The sequence below is a fragment of the Temnothorax nylanderi genome, unplaced genomic scaffold (genome assembly GCF_030848795.1).
Source record: "Temnothorax nylanderi isolate EJ_2023f unplaced genomic scaffold, tnyl_v1.0 TNYL_tig0050_pilon, whole genome shotgun sequence".
NCBI lineage: Eukaryota > Metazoa > Arthropoda > Insecta > Hymenoptera > Formicidae > Temnothorax > Temnothorax nylanderi.
The window spans coordinates 798,620-814,914 of NW_027249112.1; the positions used below are offsets into that span (position 1 = coordinate 798,620).

General features: G+C 39.8%; 1 long non-coding RNA gene across 1 annotated transcript; it reads right to left on the minus strand.

Moving 5' to 3' along the window:
* Nucleotides 1-1,130: 1,130 nt before the first annotated feature.
* On the minus strand, nt 1,131-13,084 carry LOC139772508 (uncharacterized). Its single transcript, XR_011718147.1, has 2 exons — nt 7,885-13,084; nt 1,131-6,390 (listed from the first exon to the last, which is right to left on the minus strand). It is a non-coding gene; the product is annotated as an uncharacterized lncRNA (long non-coding RNA).
* Nucleotides 13,085-16,295: the final 3,211 nt, after the last annotated feature.

Below are 16,295 nucleotides of genomic sequence, written 5' to 3' on the forward strand. Positions count from 1 at the left end.
GCTCTGTAACATTTTTATTGAGGATCTCTATTAATTGTTATTGTATTAAGCGTGACAAATCATATCGGCACATTACGATTGACATCACCGATCACTTTACTTTCTTTTATATTATTTTTTAAGTTACATGTTATGCGTAAGTGTTATAGATGACATTTATTCATAACCGATTATCCGCGAAAGCGTCTTGTTCTCTGCGCTTATAACGTTAATCTTGATGCGGACTCGTTTCTTCTTTCCCGTTACAGAGCGGCCTCTCGCTCTCTCCATCCTATAATTACGCGGGCGTTTCGCGAAAAGTTTCGAACGCACGCTAAAGATGTTAACGGTAGCGGCAAAACATACGATTGCAATGCGGTGAGAAATTGCGGCTTAATATCACAGAAATGATTTTAATGAGAACGTAATCATAATTCCTAACGCTCTGCGTCGCCTTAAATCGGTAATAATTGCAGCATTGACTGAAGAATGAGGAAACCACGGAACAGTCTCGGGGCCACGAAGTAACATTACATAAAACAAAAACGTCGCAGAAAGTACGAACGTCGATGGAACATTAGAACGGTTTACTGTAATTACTGTAATTATTTAACGCGAGCAGAGTCAGGAAAGTATCAGAATTTTATCGGTCCCGTACTTGTCCGCTCCTGATGGAGAGTTGCAAAACGAGCTGGGCGATATCGCTCGCAAAATAAAAGCATGATATACGAGTTCTCTCTTTCTCTCTCTCTCTTTCGAGTGGTCGCCAAGTAAACTCGCGAGTTCTTGTATTCTCATAAAATGGATTCTGACATGCAATTAATTCCTGCTAATTGAGTCCCCGATAATCTTATTTATATAACCCACTTCCTACTTGAACGAGTTTAAGAGAAATCAAATAATATGAATACACGAAAAAATTAAACTTATGGAAAATGCGCAATACTTACCTCAATTCGCCGAGATACAGTCCTTCGATAATTAAATTCTTTTCTGTAATTGTGTTTACGGTAGGAAGCAAAAGAGATACGGAGCAACATTTCGCAGCAAAATGTCAGAAGAGAGAACGAATCTGCAAATTCCAATGGTTATAAAAATATAAATATTCTGGCCGGAAAGGAAATCCAAAGGTTAAGTGCATTAGGCGCTGCTGTGATTATATATAGCAGTACTGTTTTATTTATATGCCATATAACGTAACACTTAGACAATAGACAATAATACGCGTACGCTCCATATTTCGCTTCCTCATTTTCCTCCATGCTGCCCTTCCATTTCCATAATATCATAATCATAATCATCGTCCACATCTTACGATCGTTGTCATTACCGCACTCGTTTCCAACACACAATATCTTTCTCTACGAATCGTTGGTTAAATAACTACAACAGCCAAATTTATTAGAACAAGTAAATAGGTCGTATTAAGTAGATACCCGGGGCCCATTCCTTTTCTTAACTCGGATACTTTTATTGGGCACGTATTAAGGAACTTTTTGGAATGAATTCCGATCGGAATTCATTCCGAAAAGTTCCACTGGTCACGAGCTGTTAAACAAAAACGATCCGCAAAGTTTTACATTTTTCACACCCTAGCAATGTCGGTCCGACTCGTTCGATGCGAGCCAGGAAAATAAAGACGCGAAACCTCGATCAATCGCGATCGATCTCGCGATTTTACGTGTAGATCGACGCTTCATACGGAGACATAAGTGCTGGTGTATCTTTTTTAGCTTTTTATGTAGTATGAGAATTGCGTATTCGCCTCATTTTAGATCTTGACACAGCTCAAACAACAATATTCATACGAGGTTAACTTTGCAGCTGCGTTACAGCGCACATACACAATTCATTTCAGATAAATTGGTTAAATGAAGTATCCCAATGTACGTATAGTTGTCGATTACTAACTAAAATGGTGTCTATTACAATTTTTCCAACAAAAGAAAATATTATCAAGTGTAAAATAACGCTTAGAAGAGTCTTCTCGATCGGAGAACGAGCACCCCGCATTTCGCAAGAAAGCTCTTCTTCACAACCGAGCTCACAACCGAGAGAATTTACGACCCTCCTTGTGCTAGAAAATACTCTATTATAGAATATACACGTCAAATATCAAACACACTATCCCTCCATCGATCGTTTCAACTGCGTGAAACGAGCGATCCTCAAAACCGGAATCGCACGAAGCACGATTTCTTGAATGATTAGCTTGCACGCTGCTATATCTGCTCTGATGCATTCAATGCATGCTAGACCTATAGACGTTCTCGCATTGAATAAGGCACGCTGGCATGCATGATTGCATGCACCAATTAAACGTCTCTATTTTTGAATCCAAATCTGACGTTTGACTTGTACTACCAAATTAGCACAATTGTTTCTTTTCTGAAGATGCTGTCGATCGTCTGCTCGATCGTGACTGTTTTCAATGTTTTAATTGGTGCATGCAATCATGCATGCCAACGTGCCTCGCTCAATGCATGATGTCTAGGGTCTAGCATGCATCAGAGCAGGCATAGCAGCGTGCAAGCTAGTCATTCAAGAAATCGTGCTTCATATGATTCCGGCTTTTTAGGAAAAAGAAAGAGGAGCAATTAACAACTACTTCCTTTTAGAGAGCTGGCTTCGGAAACCCAGGTAGCAAGCGGACGTTATTTGTCGTCATCTTGACGTTGCAATATTGTCAAAGACGTTAATGTGACATTAAAATAACGATAAATAACATTAGCTTGTTACTTGGGAAATTATTCGCGAATACGTCCCTCAATAAGTACTTATAATTAAAGAAAAATATAGATATCACGAACGATAGGTATATGTATAAAGGCCCAATTAATCGTCGTCGTTGACACCAATAATATATAATCTGATACTTCGTCACTCGCTTAGACTCGAACGTGTGCGCTTTTATTCATACGGCGCAATAGTGTTTCTATCTAAAGTGAAAGGACGCGTGTACCTCTAACAAATACACTTACAAAATAGATTATATTACGATTATAGTTAAAAGTTATTGCTTAAAAAAATATGGCGACAGTATGTAAAACTCGCAAGGTCGAGCGAATCTGTTACGCGCGTTTTAGCGCAACACGAGGCGCAGCACCTCACGTTCGAGTTGAATTTGTCGAATCTCTATTCTCTATAAAATCGTGTACCTTAGAAAAGTGCATTTGTCGGCAACGGCCGACAAATATAGAGATTATCTCAACGAAACGTGTGGACATTGACGTTCAAAGTACGAGACCTGCGTTACATCACGGCGAAGTTTGTCAAACAAAAATAGAATTTTAATTAATTTTAATAAATAAATTTCATAATTTTAATAATTTTAATAAAATTACCAATTAAAAATTAATTTAAAGTGCCAAGATAAGATAAATATCTCATTGTAACTTAATTGATAACCCGACGGTCTAATTGATTATAAGAAATCCGAATTTCTTTTAGTTTTTCCGGCAATAGAGACCGTTGAAAAATTATAAATGGGTCCTCCTGTTTTCTAGGAGATCAGAGAATTCGACGTTGTTGCACATGACACTTTGCAAAACATGCGTGCGAACGTATCCATACGTACTTGACCGAGGTGACGAGGTGTGAGTGCAGATATATGCGACCCACAATAGACACATGTTTCACACGCAAAGGTAACGGACGTGAGAATAATGCATGCCGTTTACAGCGACCATTATCTTGACACTTCGCGATTCTAAGTTTCACGAAAGCGTTACGAATATCGTTTAACGATATTGATGTAACTTCCGAGAATAGCGAATCTGCGCGGAAGAACAGAGTGCTCCCCAACTCTATCAAATGCAAAACAAGTCGCGTCGTGTAATTCGATTTGCCTGTTCGCCCCGTTTCCCCGTCAGATGCTTCAAGATGATAAAGCGATTGCGCTCCAATCGCACTGTTTTATTTACAACGATGTCGAAGTGAACTGCCTTAAATTAAAATTGCGGGTTACGACAATAAACACCAGCATGCCAAAAATTATAGGATCGGCCGCCACCCATGGATAGGTTTCTGCGTACGTCGTCTTCGTACGGACATCTGACGCGAGTCTCACACGTAACAAAAGGATCGCACGAAGTGCGTGCATTTTGTGTAATGCTGTGCGATGGTTAATTAAAAGTCAATCGTCGTATGGTGTCCGTGAGAATTTCTCTTCGCGATTCAGACATTCGCAAAGCGAAAGTAGAACGATGTTGTGTTTTTCATGCAAATGCGAGCCTGCTGGAATATATGAAGAATACCCAGTACGATGTATAAGAGAATAAAATGAGAGAATAAAATATATAATCATATATAGTGTGTGTGTGTTTGTGTAACTATTAAATTAATTCTAGTTAAACTTCTAATCTTAAACTATCTAAGCAAAAAAACAGAAAACTCCACTAAGCGACATAACACACTTATATGTATCGAAATAAATTTTAGTCATAAATTTTAAATATAAAATATGAATTCTCAAGTGTGATCTTATATACATGAAAGCTTAGTTGATATGCAAATTAATTCCTTAGTTACAAATTAAGCGAGATGATGATGATAAATCTGACGCAGCACGGCGCACATGCCCATTTTTGAAACGCAAATTCATTTACGGAAATGAGTCATTAAGTATTCTGTGGTAATATTCGCGATCAAGCTATGCATCAAATTGTTGCTCGAAACGTGTTTCGCGTGAAGCAAGAAGGACGGAAGAGGGGCATTCGAGAAAAGGAGCAAGTAGAAGAGAATGAGAGTGTATATCGAAGGGACAGTGTTTTTCGGTGCTCTTATTTGTAAATTAATTTGCCGCGAACTGGAGCGACCAGTTTTTGAGCGGCTATTTTATTGTACCACGTCGCACGAACTGACACATCCGCCACGATTTTGCGCGCAGATGCGCTCGCCTTCGTACGAAAAGTTTTAATTATCAAAGAATAGCGGCTGATATTATCATTTGTCGTGAAAAAAAAAAGGATTTTAATATGGGATTGGATTGACTCACGATATCTCAAGATTAATGCTTTACTCGTCACCAAGATTAATGCTTTACTCACGTTAATTGCTGCGATAATGACACTTATGTTTTATATATTAGACGCAAAGAGATGTTATATATCTGTTCTTTGAGCATTGGACAAGTATGATTTGCATGGATATAGCTTAAAAAGAATAAAAGATATATTCTTATTCGACCTTTGAGGAATAGAAAGAATATGTGCATAAAAATTTAAAAAATCTATCATATAGATTTAAGTATTATATGATCGATTGAAATCTAAATGTCTTACTCGATTATGCTCGATCATGCGTAGCTGCACGTCTCGCACCCCTTCCAGTAGCATTAAATAACATATATATAAATTTGAGAAAATAGCGTTTGCAGTAGTCAATATATACGTGATATATATGAATAAAGCGGAAAGTGTCAAAATCACCATCGAATAATTTGGCCAGCGCCTCGCTTGCATGCGCGGTCACCGCCGTTATCCAGTGTCCGGTTTTCCACACGCGAAATTGGCCACACGCGTGTTGCCAATTGGCGAGGACCAGCGAATATAAAACCGTCGCTCACGAGCGGATAGATTCCTCAGCGATCCGCTTGACGCCTGTCGCACTTACGATCGTCTCTTCGCAGCGGGGGTTTGCCGTTGCTTTTGCATCTTGCCATCGCGTTCTCGCACCGAATTTAAAATGGGCGGACACATGAGAGGAGGACGCGGGACACAAACTCGCTGAGCAAGGATGGCTCGAGGGGAGTCTCAGAAGCGGAATGCCGCAACGTTCTCGTTCTCCGGGATTCTGCTTGATCGAGCTGCCTCGCGAGAGCAGCCTCGTAATATCAGGCTCCGTCAATTTCGTGTCGTCCGAAACGAAAATCCGCGCGTAGCGATCGTGTACTTACAACCCAGTGTCCATCTTCACAAGAGAAACGCGAGTGACCGCTCGAAAATGGATGAAGCTACACGCCCTGCGGGTCTTGCCGATCACGTTGGCTCATGACGGTTCACGATCGTTCGATCTATCGCCGTGGAAAATCGCGATGGCATCAATCATCGTGAGATTATTCGTGGAGTAGCAATCGTTGCATCGGAAACTCTACTTCCGTCTTCCCAGGAGAAACCGCGATCACGATTGGAAATCAAAGGGCGGAAAACGTCTGAGAACATCCCGCGACTTTTTCGCGACTTTTCCACGAGTTCCTCAATTCTTGACTGGTTGCGATTTGCTCGGTCCACTGGGTATGTAGCAGCGTTGACCGCACACCTCACGAAGCGATGTCCGAAACGAGTTGGCGATGATCGATAGTCAAGTCCAATGCTCCCGACAGCCGTTCTATCACTTCGGAGGTGACGCGATTTTCTTTGGATTCGACATGCTTCCTTCGTCGATTTACTTCACTGATTGTCAGCGATCGATCTGAAAGCAGAAGTAAGGAAACGTTTGACAAGTGCCAAGTAAAAAATCGATAGTGATAGCAACAGGCAATATAATGTCGCTTATTTCCGGGATCTTGTAAAGAATCATATTTTACATTTTCATTCTAATTCCCATAATATCCATTTTTTAAATTTTAATTAATAAGTCATTATAATAAGTCATCGAAAACTGTCGCTATTTTATTAATAGTAAATAATAAGTGTGACATGTTTAAGTAGAAAAAGATACCACACATCTTATCTTTTTATTCTTCTCTGTTTATTATTTTTCTCTTTGCTAATTTATATCGGAATTTTGGGTTACATTTATCTTCTATTTTCATCGTATAAAATTTAAGAACAATGTGATTATTTCAAATAAGTCGCAATAACGATTGCTATATAGATGTTGAGATTGTATCTACAGCATAGGAATAATTATGATAACGTAAACGAATTGATTTTGTCTTGCGCAATAAGATTTACGCAACGCGTCACGTGTAATTCTGCGACGCACAGTTTCCGAGATTCAAAGAACGCGAATAATTCGCATGTAATTTGCTTGAAAATGTAATGAAACCAATGGGATACCGTATTCACACATACTGTATCCACTTGGATATGTAATATTCCACACGTCCTTCTATTAAAAATATCATTATTTTCAAAATAGTAATAATTCCGGTTTAACTGTGATCACTTCAATTGCTTTTTAATTATCACCTATGTGTTACATGCAATAGGAAAAGATGTATAATTGCTATTTGTTACAGCTGCGATTAAAGTGCCAGCTGTAACGAGAGGATAAAAAATGTATAGACGTACAATATATCTATGCCACTTGCGATTCGCAATAATACCAGGTAAATCGCGTTGTTTTATCGCCGTCGACAACGTTTATCAATGTAAATGTATGTTCGCCAAACGACCTGACATGTGGTGTAAAAACGCAACGTTATGTTCAACTACGTTCAAGAGTGTGGTGCGTTTATTATTAGCATCAATGAAAAACACCGCTTACGTATTTGCGGTCTTCGTTGCGATTACAGCAAACTTGTTCCACTCTTAAATTAACAAAGCAATAGAGTATTCTCTTGCGTATAAAAATTATTCATGACTATTTCATCCATCGTATATTATACTTAATTCATTATTCAATTTCCTTCTGTAATTTCGCGACGCAAAGATTGTCCATCTATCAAAAACTTACAGTACAAAAACAGTAGTTTAGCAGGATTATCATAAATTTGTTTAAATTTTTATTACAATGATCTTGAGGTAGTCGAAGCCCAGTCGTTCAATATAAACGACGTCACATTAACACAGCTAACGCGAAGAAATTATCAAATGCCGGAAACCACCGACTGAGAAACGGAGCCCGGAGAGAAGTTAACGACCGCCATGTCGGCTTATCCGGCGGATATTAAATCTGGTAGCGGGACATTTCTCATTCGAGAAGTTTTCTCAGAGAGACGACCGGCGAGAGGAAACTTACCGCGATGTTTTAAGGACGCGTCGGGTCGCGAATGTGAAGGGGGGAAGGAGGCGGACGAGCGGTACACGTCCTCCGCCGTAAAACAAAATCCACTACGGAAGGATAGCGAGAGAGAAAAGAATGGCTAAGATAGGGAAGGGGGCTGAAGAAGCGACAAGGACGCGGAGGAGGAGTGTATTATGTTCGCTAAAGCAATGTTACCAACTCGAGAACTGGCGAACTAGCCGACAGTAAAATCCATTTTATGTCCCCCTCGTAAAGCCAGTCAAATGAAACCCGGACTTAGTTTTCATACGTGCATCCACTGGCAGACTCGGTTTCCTGCCCGCCACGACAGCAGGTTGTAACAGACTTTTTCAAAGGTCTAGAGAGAGAGAGACGTATTGGTACCCAAAACGGATCTCTCTGTCGAATCAATTTTGCTTGGCGAAACCTCGATCATGACGTTCTCGATGACAAATCGCTACGGTTTCGTTTTATCTTCAAAATCGCTGCGAGCTATATATATTATCTGCTTAAAAAATATCTATCTAAAAGAAAATAAGTACAAATAAATCAAGAAAATAAATAAAATAAATCGTAGAAACTAGAAAATTTAATCAAAAAAGTCAATCTTTTCAATTAAAATTTTGAGCCGTGACGCGCCATATGACATTTCGATTGAGACTTCCATTTTATCTGACTGATACATGAAGCAGTAACTTGTAAACAAAAAGCGATACAAGATAGACGTTAAAAATGATCAGGCAAAACATCGTCCGGCACTAAAACCTGGTCGCCTCGTAAAACACGTCCCGCAGACATACGTCCCGAAAGAGTAGCGGCGATAAAGACCCAGTTCACATCTCAGAGGATCGACTTTGAAAGGATCTTTCGTTAGGAGCCATGAACTTTTTCTCAGAACTGTTTTAATCGGCTCCTTTGTTTGTCGATGTTGCAACCGTGTCTGAGATTCGCTAATAAAACTTAATCATGATCCGACTTGAAGAAAAATGCACGAGAGACCGAGAGACGAGTGTATGTGAAGGTGGTTTCGGCGAAAATGCGATATTTCGCGGTCTATTATTGCGGAATTACGACTGGCTTCGAGGAACTTGCAAAACTTTAAACTGTCGAATCAAGTATCAAGTAACGGAAGTGTTTACGAACTACAATAAGGAAAATTATTTCGAAGACAAGACATATCCGATAGGTAAACGGGAGGGAATGCGATAAGAGAAACTGAGAGTTCATTGATACGCGCGCGATGGTTATAGTCGCCCATCAATGTAACACCTATTTAACCGGTTGACGACGCTCGGAATATTATTTCCACTCGTAAAGCGATCCCTGTAACGATCGACAGTTACTTTGATGCCGTTTCAGGGGCGAGACCGGGCGTTACGCTCGTTTCTGGTCGTGTTGCAATACGCATTCTTTCCGTCTCGCTTTAGAGCTTGTGGATTTGTGCCGGTACGCGATTCGTCGTCACGTTTTCACGAGGCTTTAACCGTCCGCGTCTGAGTCTTTTTTTACGAGCGACTGGTTCGTCAGAGTGCCAACCACTTTGTTAAGTACACGTATCTGTAACGGTGCGTTACGACGAGCGCGGGATCTACTCGTGTTAAGTGGATGCGCGAGCTTTCAAGGAACATTCGACGACCGATTAAGAATGGCACGAGAGAGCTAATAGCTACTTCGAACGACGTGAATTTACCGTGTCACGTACAGTCTACATGCCCGTATTTGCATTTTCTTTATACAGTTCTTCAGACACAGCGATCGCTGCGCATTATAAATATGACATTTTGCACTCATTTTAATTTGCCAACGCGTTTACCGACTCATTATGTATTATTTCCTTGAAAAACTATAATATCGTGCCATTATTATGCACCGTCGTCATTTCTCGACAAGAAAGAATTCCTAACAGGCAGTATATCGCAGCAATTACACTACTCTGGGACGTTATAAAATTTTATATGTAAATTATAAATAAAGTTATATATCCGATTCTGTTAAAAACTGAAGTATGCGTGTAAAATATAATTTCTCTACGTTATTAACAATAGTAATGACAATCATCATTACAATAACGATAAAATAATAATGATAAAGATAGTATTAAAAGAAAAGAGGAAGGAAGAAGAGAACCGATGATTCGGAGGTATCAGTTCACAGTTTATGTTTATATTCTTTCTAAAGACCCTTTCCTCTTGATTGACCATGTAGTTCCTCATAAAAATGTGATTTATAGCTATACCGCCTCACAACATCCTCAGTTGTGTAATTTATTTATGTTCCGATAATTCGCAAATTCGCGTTATTTCTATTTAGCGATTTCCCCGGCTAATTCGTCGAACTGATTAAAAACTTATCGATCGGCAGATTAAGCTTTTCTTTAAGGTACAATTTCGCGAAGAGAAGCCAGTCTGCGCACGTATGTTCGGGAAGAATAGCTTTCATCGATGAAGGTTCTCTTCCGGTGGACGATCTAGGCAGATCTCAAGACGAACAGTGACTTTGCTCGAAAAGTCGTAAACGTGGTCTAAGGAGAAGACATCCAGGCACATAACTAAAATGGAAACGGTCGCGGCGGGTTGCGGACGAGGTGGGTGGAGGTTTATCGTCTGCTAGTAAGTACTTCGCGGATTCTCACACTTCTACCCGCGCGCTACCAACCCTTGACGAGGGTTTAGGTGGGCAGGAGGGAGAGAGAGACCGTAAAATCACTGTGGAAGCTTGAAATAATACCTATTCACTCTACGTTAGCCTCAACCCGTTTCATTCCGAGTATTAACGAATAAATGACTGTTTTTTTTCGCACTTTTATTGAGAGTTTTATTTTTAATATTTTTTAAACCGCTCTCATTCTTCCAATATTAATTACATTCGCCTTGATAAACTTTTGCAAGTGAAATGAGAGCTCTATTACGTTCGTATACATGGTATTTATATGTACTCTAATTAATTCGTCATTCGATACAAAAAAGATATGCATTCTACGCATAATGGTGTGCTAATTTATCAATTTACACCGTTATCACGCGATGCATGAAGATCGAGTCGCGTCAATCGTTTCAAAATAAAGACATTATCATGTCTACGAAAGAGATTCTTTGAGAGATAACTTTGCGCTAGAAGGAATGACTCGTTCGCGAACACACGGACTACCCTATCCGTTGCGCGAAGAATTTGTTTATCGAGCGCGATCGCAGATCGGTAAGAGGCGCGGCCACCTTCATTAACGAGACGCGTATCCCGGGTGGACCCCGGTGGCTTCGCTCGCCAGAGTTAGGCGGGAAAGTACGTCGTATTTCATAGAAGCCTGGTTGTATTTTCGCGCGTATGACTTTAACTGTCGATGCGGACTTCGCTTGTATTTCTTCTCAAGTTTTACTGGCGCTAGGTCGACCGCTCCGAGCCGTAAACGTCAGTCTCCGCTAAAGCCCCGCATGCCGGGTTGCCTGGGTTCCTTCCTCAACCTTCCCGCTTAGCCGTCGCCTTCTTCTTCTTTTCATTTTCTCCGGCTCCCTTCGTCCTGCCTTTGCCTTCGAGCGGCCGAGGTCTTCGGCGAGCACCATGTGAACTTGTCTTACGATTCCTTAGCCTTTGGCGCGATCTCTGAAGGACGTCACTCTTGACAAGTACACCGACGAGAAAGCTTACAAGAAAAACCTACACGGGAAGGTAACGCCCGCTCCCTTCGTATACTTCAAGAAATAAGGTTTCGTCACGGATTACACGACGCGAATTATGTCAGTCACATTTTGTTTTCTGTCTTTCTGCGTCGCGCTGAACTCGTTATATCGATTCCGTCTCGGACAGTTCACTTGTGAACAACAACGGCATATCGAAATTGACTGGTTTCTTTCTTCGATAAGAAGAAATGTTTCGCAGTAAAAGCGTGTAACCGGTCATCAGCGACAACCGATACAAATTGTACAGAAGACGTCCTAAGGCTCGTCTTACGCGCGTTCGTCGACCACTGTAGTTCTCTAAATAGATGAGAATTCCCGTTTTCGCAAAAGTCCTAGACGGACGACACGATAGGCGAGGTTTTAGGGTCGACCGGAAGATGTTGGTACCCGTATCGTCTCGGGGCTTCATTAAGGATGCAATATGGTAGGCTTTTTGCCGAGCAAGCAAAGGGAACGGAGCGTGCGCGAGCGCGCAGTCGGTCGCTTTTAAAAAAGTTACGACGAAGTTTATGGAGGTTTAATTGTAGCCCGCGACTGTGGTTAGAAAGTAGTAAAACTCCTTTTGCCAGCGATGCCGGGTCTGTTACACTACTTAACGCTCCCCAGTTCTTGGTTACATACGAGAAGGACGATGATGAGGAAGAGAAGCGGTGTTCGCGGCGGCTCATGCACTTTGGCGCTACTAATTATTGCTTTGTCTCAGAAATTACGGCTCGACGTCCTCTGCACAAAATAAGGCCGACAGCCGTTTCATCAAGGTCAAAGATATCGTCTCGCAACAATTTCACTAATTCGATCGTTGGTTAATCGATAATTTTGGCGGTGTCAGTACAGACGCATCATTAATGAGAGTTACTGTGCACGCCAATGTGTAATAGCAATTATGTCACTTATAATAACTTACATGCATTTCAGCAGGTGCGATATCGAAGCCACAATATATGATAGGTTGCAGCCAACAAAAGTATAATTTCGTTAATTTCGCAAAAATATTCTTGCCGTCTAGAGAAACTGTAATACTTATGAAAAAAGACATTTTTCAATAAAAGTAATCATAAATTTATTTATTTATTTATGGGATAACGTTTATATATATAATATTAATTGATATATATATATATATATATATATATATATATATATATATCAATAACGGATCACTCGGAATAACGAATCTTGACTATGCGGGATTTTAGTATTGAGCTTGTATAGAAATTTGGTAATACGTAGAAATAATAACAAACGAAGAAGAAAATATTCACTATAGAAAATCCTGTTATAAGGATTACAGTACTCTTTTACAACGTCTTATATACATGCAATGTTCTACCGTAAAAGAGTATATGGTGCACGTAACGTTTACTTGCTTAGCATTTATGCTTACTCTGCATTATATTGTATTTCATATAATACTTCGGCGGACCGTTATATCCGTAAGTGAAAATTATCACTCACGCAAGCTTATTAAAGTGTGCATATTCTTAACCTTCGGAATCGCGAATAGCGTAATATATGCTCCAAAATTATAGCTCACGGTGGATGCTTATATTCGCGGCGACATGCCTTGCAGACCATGACATGGCGTCGTTTCCTCTTAACGCGTTTCCAGCAGATTCTCTGTCCTCGCAGCCATAAAAGTTCCGCTCGTGCAGATTTAAATAATGAGTGGTAGAAATACGCTTTTCGTAAAATTTATCGTGTAAAAATTAATATTACCATCTTATTAACAACGGGCATCAGGACAAAAATTGCGAGTTTTCCACAGATTTCCACCAAATCGTTTTAACAGAGGGAAAGAGAAAAGTTAAAATTAATAGATACCTGAAAGAAGAAGGGTATCTGAAAGAATTGTATGAGATATCTTGATGAATATATGATTTGAGTAAAAATTATGAGAAAATAAAGAGAGTAAAAAACTAATGAGAGCAACGTTATTACATAAGAATCATTAGCAACACGCGACACGATCAATCAAACTCGAATTCGCGGTCAACTATAAAAATAACACTGCGATTTTACTCCGCAATTATGATTAACAATTTACCGAAAATAGATCCGCGAGTTTCAGTTAGATCATCGACATTCCGCGAGGCATGAGACTACTTCGACTTCACTCTAACGTCTGTCACATAAACTCTGGTAGTTTACTGCGCCTAGAGCAAAATAAGCGGAAGACTGGGGTGCGCCTTATTCACGACTTTGCGGCAATGGGGAACGTAGGAGAAGGGGTTTTAAGGAGAACAAGAAGGCAACGACGACGATGATGAGGTAGGAGGAGAAGCACCGTAAAAGAAGAAAAAGAAAAAAAATATCCACCGAGCTGTAAAGCGAGCCGCGTTTACGACCGTCGTTAAGACCACTCTGAGCGACCTGTCTGATTACATTGATGCTGCTTACTGCAAAGCGGGACTAATTCTTCTGACGATTCGCCGAACGCTCACTGTAACTATTAGAAGCGATCACGAATCCTTACTTTCTCACACATGCGACATTAAATCGGCGACGATCGATTTTTTTGTGCCGACGAGCCGAGAAAGGAGTATTAACGTATGTAATTGCTCTAATGAGTTTGCTGCACGCAAGGGTTGCCGAGAATACTTCGCCGAATCGATTCACGATACAATATAGAAAAAAAACACCAAGAGAAATTATACGGTGCATCGCATGCGTATACTGCGTGATTGTTTTCTCAGATGTAAAAGAGGGGAATTGAAACGCGACGTCAAATCTGTCGCACAATAATTTGTGTCGCGAAGAACTCCAAAAAGATATGGCGATAACAACCAACGGAAATATCATCCGAGGCGTTTCGCGCTCTTTCACCACCGTCACTCATATTGAAAAAGGGAAAACATATATGTATATTTTTATATGTATATACATTTTTTATACATATACATATATATAATGTACATATACATAAAAATATACATATACGTGATATAAAAATGGAAGCGGGGTAATTAAAACGTATACTTATAAATAAATATTATATACATATATATTACAGGCGTGTAAACAAAGAATCAAGTGCACGGTTGCCCACCGGATTCCATCGTTCGGTCTACAATCAAAGATCGACTCACGGAGAACGAGCGTCCGACGGGAAGACCGACTCTCATTTCAACAACCCTAATCACGGGCTGCAAGCAATCAGTATCCGAGATAGCCGACAATCCTCGCCGACGTTTTAATTACCGCTTCCATTTTCATATCGCGAATATCGCCGCGCGCCGTTTAGCGAGTTGTTGCATTTTTAGGTCCTTTTACGACCATCATTGCGCCGCAACGTTGATGCCCCAACGACGGATCGCATGCACTTGATAATTCTGGATTACCTCCCTCCAACGGTGTATATACTCTAGCGTATCAACTGCTAGATAATTCATATGATAAGAGCAACTGGTTTATTGCGCCGCGCAAGTTTTTTTCCAGAATTTCAGACGCGTATACTTGTACGTCAGCGATATTCATCAGGGATACTATGAATTTTTAAGTATCAACCGCTATCATACAATAAATTGAGACGTTCGCATACGTGAACAATACGGTGAAACTACACTTCGATGAACTGCCCGTCATGACGACAATGAAGATGCTGCGGTTTGCGAAAACATACCACAAATGTAACCATATATTATTATGAAGCTACAACTCTATTTCTTCTCGATTTAAACATATGGCAACGGAGAATACATATACAGTAGCCTAAGATATTAATGATATTATCACAATGATATTATCATAATTTTGAACGACAATAATTTATGACTACCTTTTCAACTTTTTTTATGGGAGCCGCCATTATCTCGCTCCCTTGTATTTTCATGCCGTAGCGTGCGTTCTTTCGTGACCATATTAACACGCCACTTCCGTTGGCCAACTCTTTGTAAATGTTAAAAAAAGAAAAGAAAACGTCCCGTTTGTGTGTATCTTACTTCAAAAAAAGCCTCTTTCTTTAATTAAATTTATTCTTTCTTCCCTTTGCATCATTACATACACATGTTCTGTGGATGTATCAAACAGTGCTGACGTGGGAAAATCATGTATGAAATTTATTAACTCCTTTTTATTTTTAAATCTATTCAATCAAAGAATCACTGTGGTTTATAAATAATAAGAGATTGATCTTTCAATAAATTTTGCAGAAAAGTAATGTAAAATTTAAAATTTGTTTAACAATATTTTCCACAATTTTAATTCAGAAAATATGGAGACAAAACTATTAATTAATATTTATAATTTTATATATTAAAATATAATTTTAAAAAACCAGTAACTCTCGTATATATATGGAACCTAGTAATTTCAATTTAAAATTCACTTTTTTCTGGACAAATTTTGTGATTAATTGTATCGTTTTAAAAATATACGCACACGCATATGCATTCATTTGAAGTTTATTTAAATATGCAAACCACGAACCGCTAGAATCCCTGAAATGTCAGTAATTAATCAAGATTTGCCACAATCTCCTTGGGACGCCAGCAAATATATGAGAACAAATTAAATGTAAATACCGTAGACAGCTTATCTTTAAGGCAACTCGCGTAATCCCTGATAGCTGACCGGCATCGCGGGTTTGAGTCCTGCTTCCTCACGTATAGCAAAAGCTGGTTTCTCCAAATCGCTCAATGAGGGCGATAACCGTGTGGACTTGGGGGATCTTTTCGAGGGTCCAGTCTCGTCCTCCAGCAGGTCTTCCGACGGCCGTTTCCGTTTGTAAGTCCT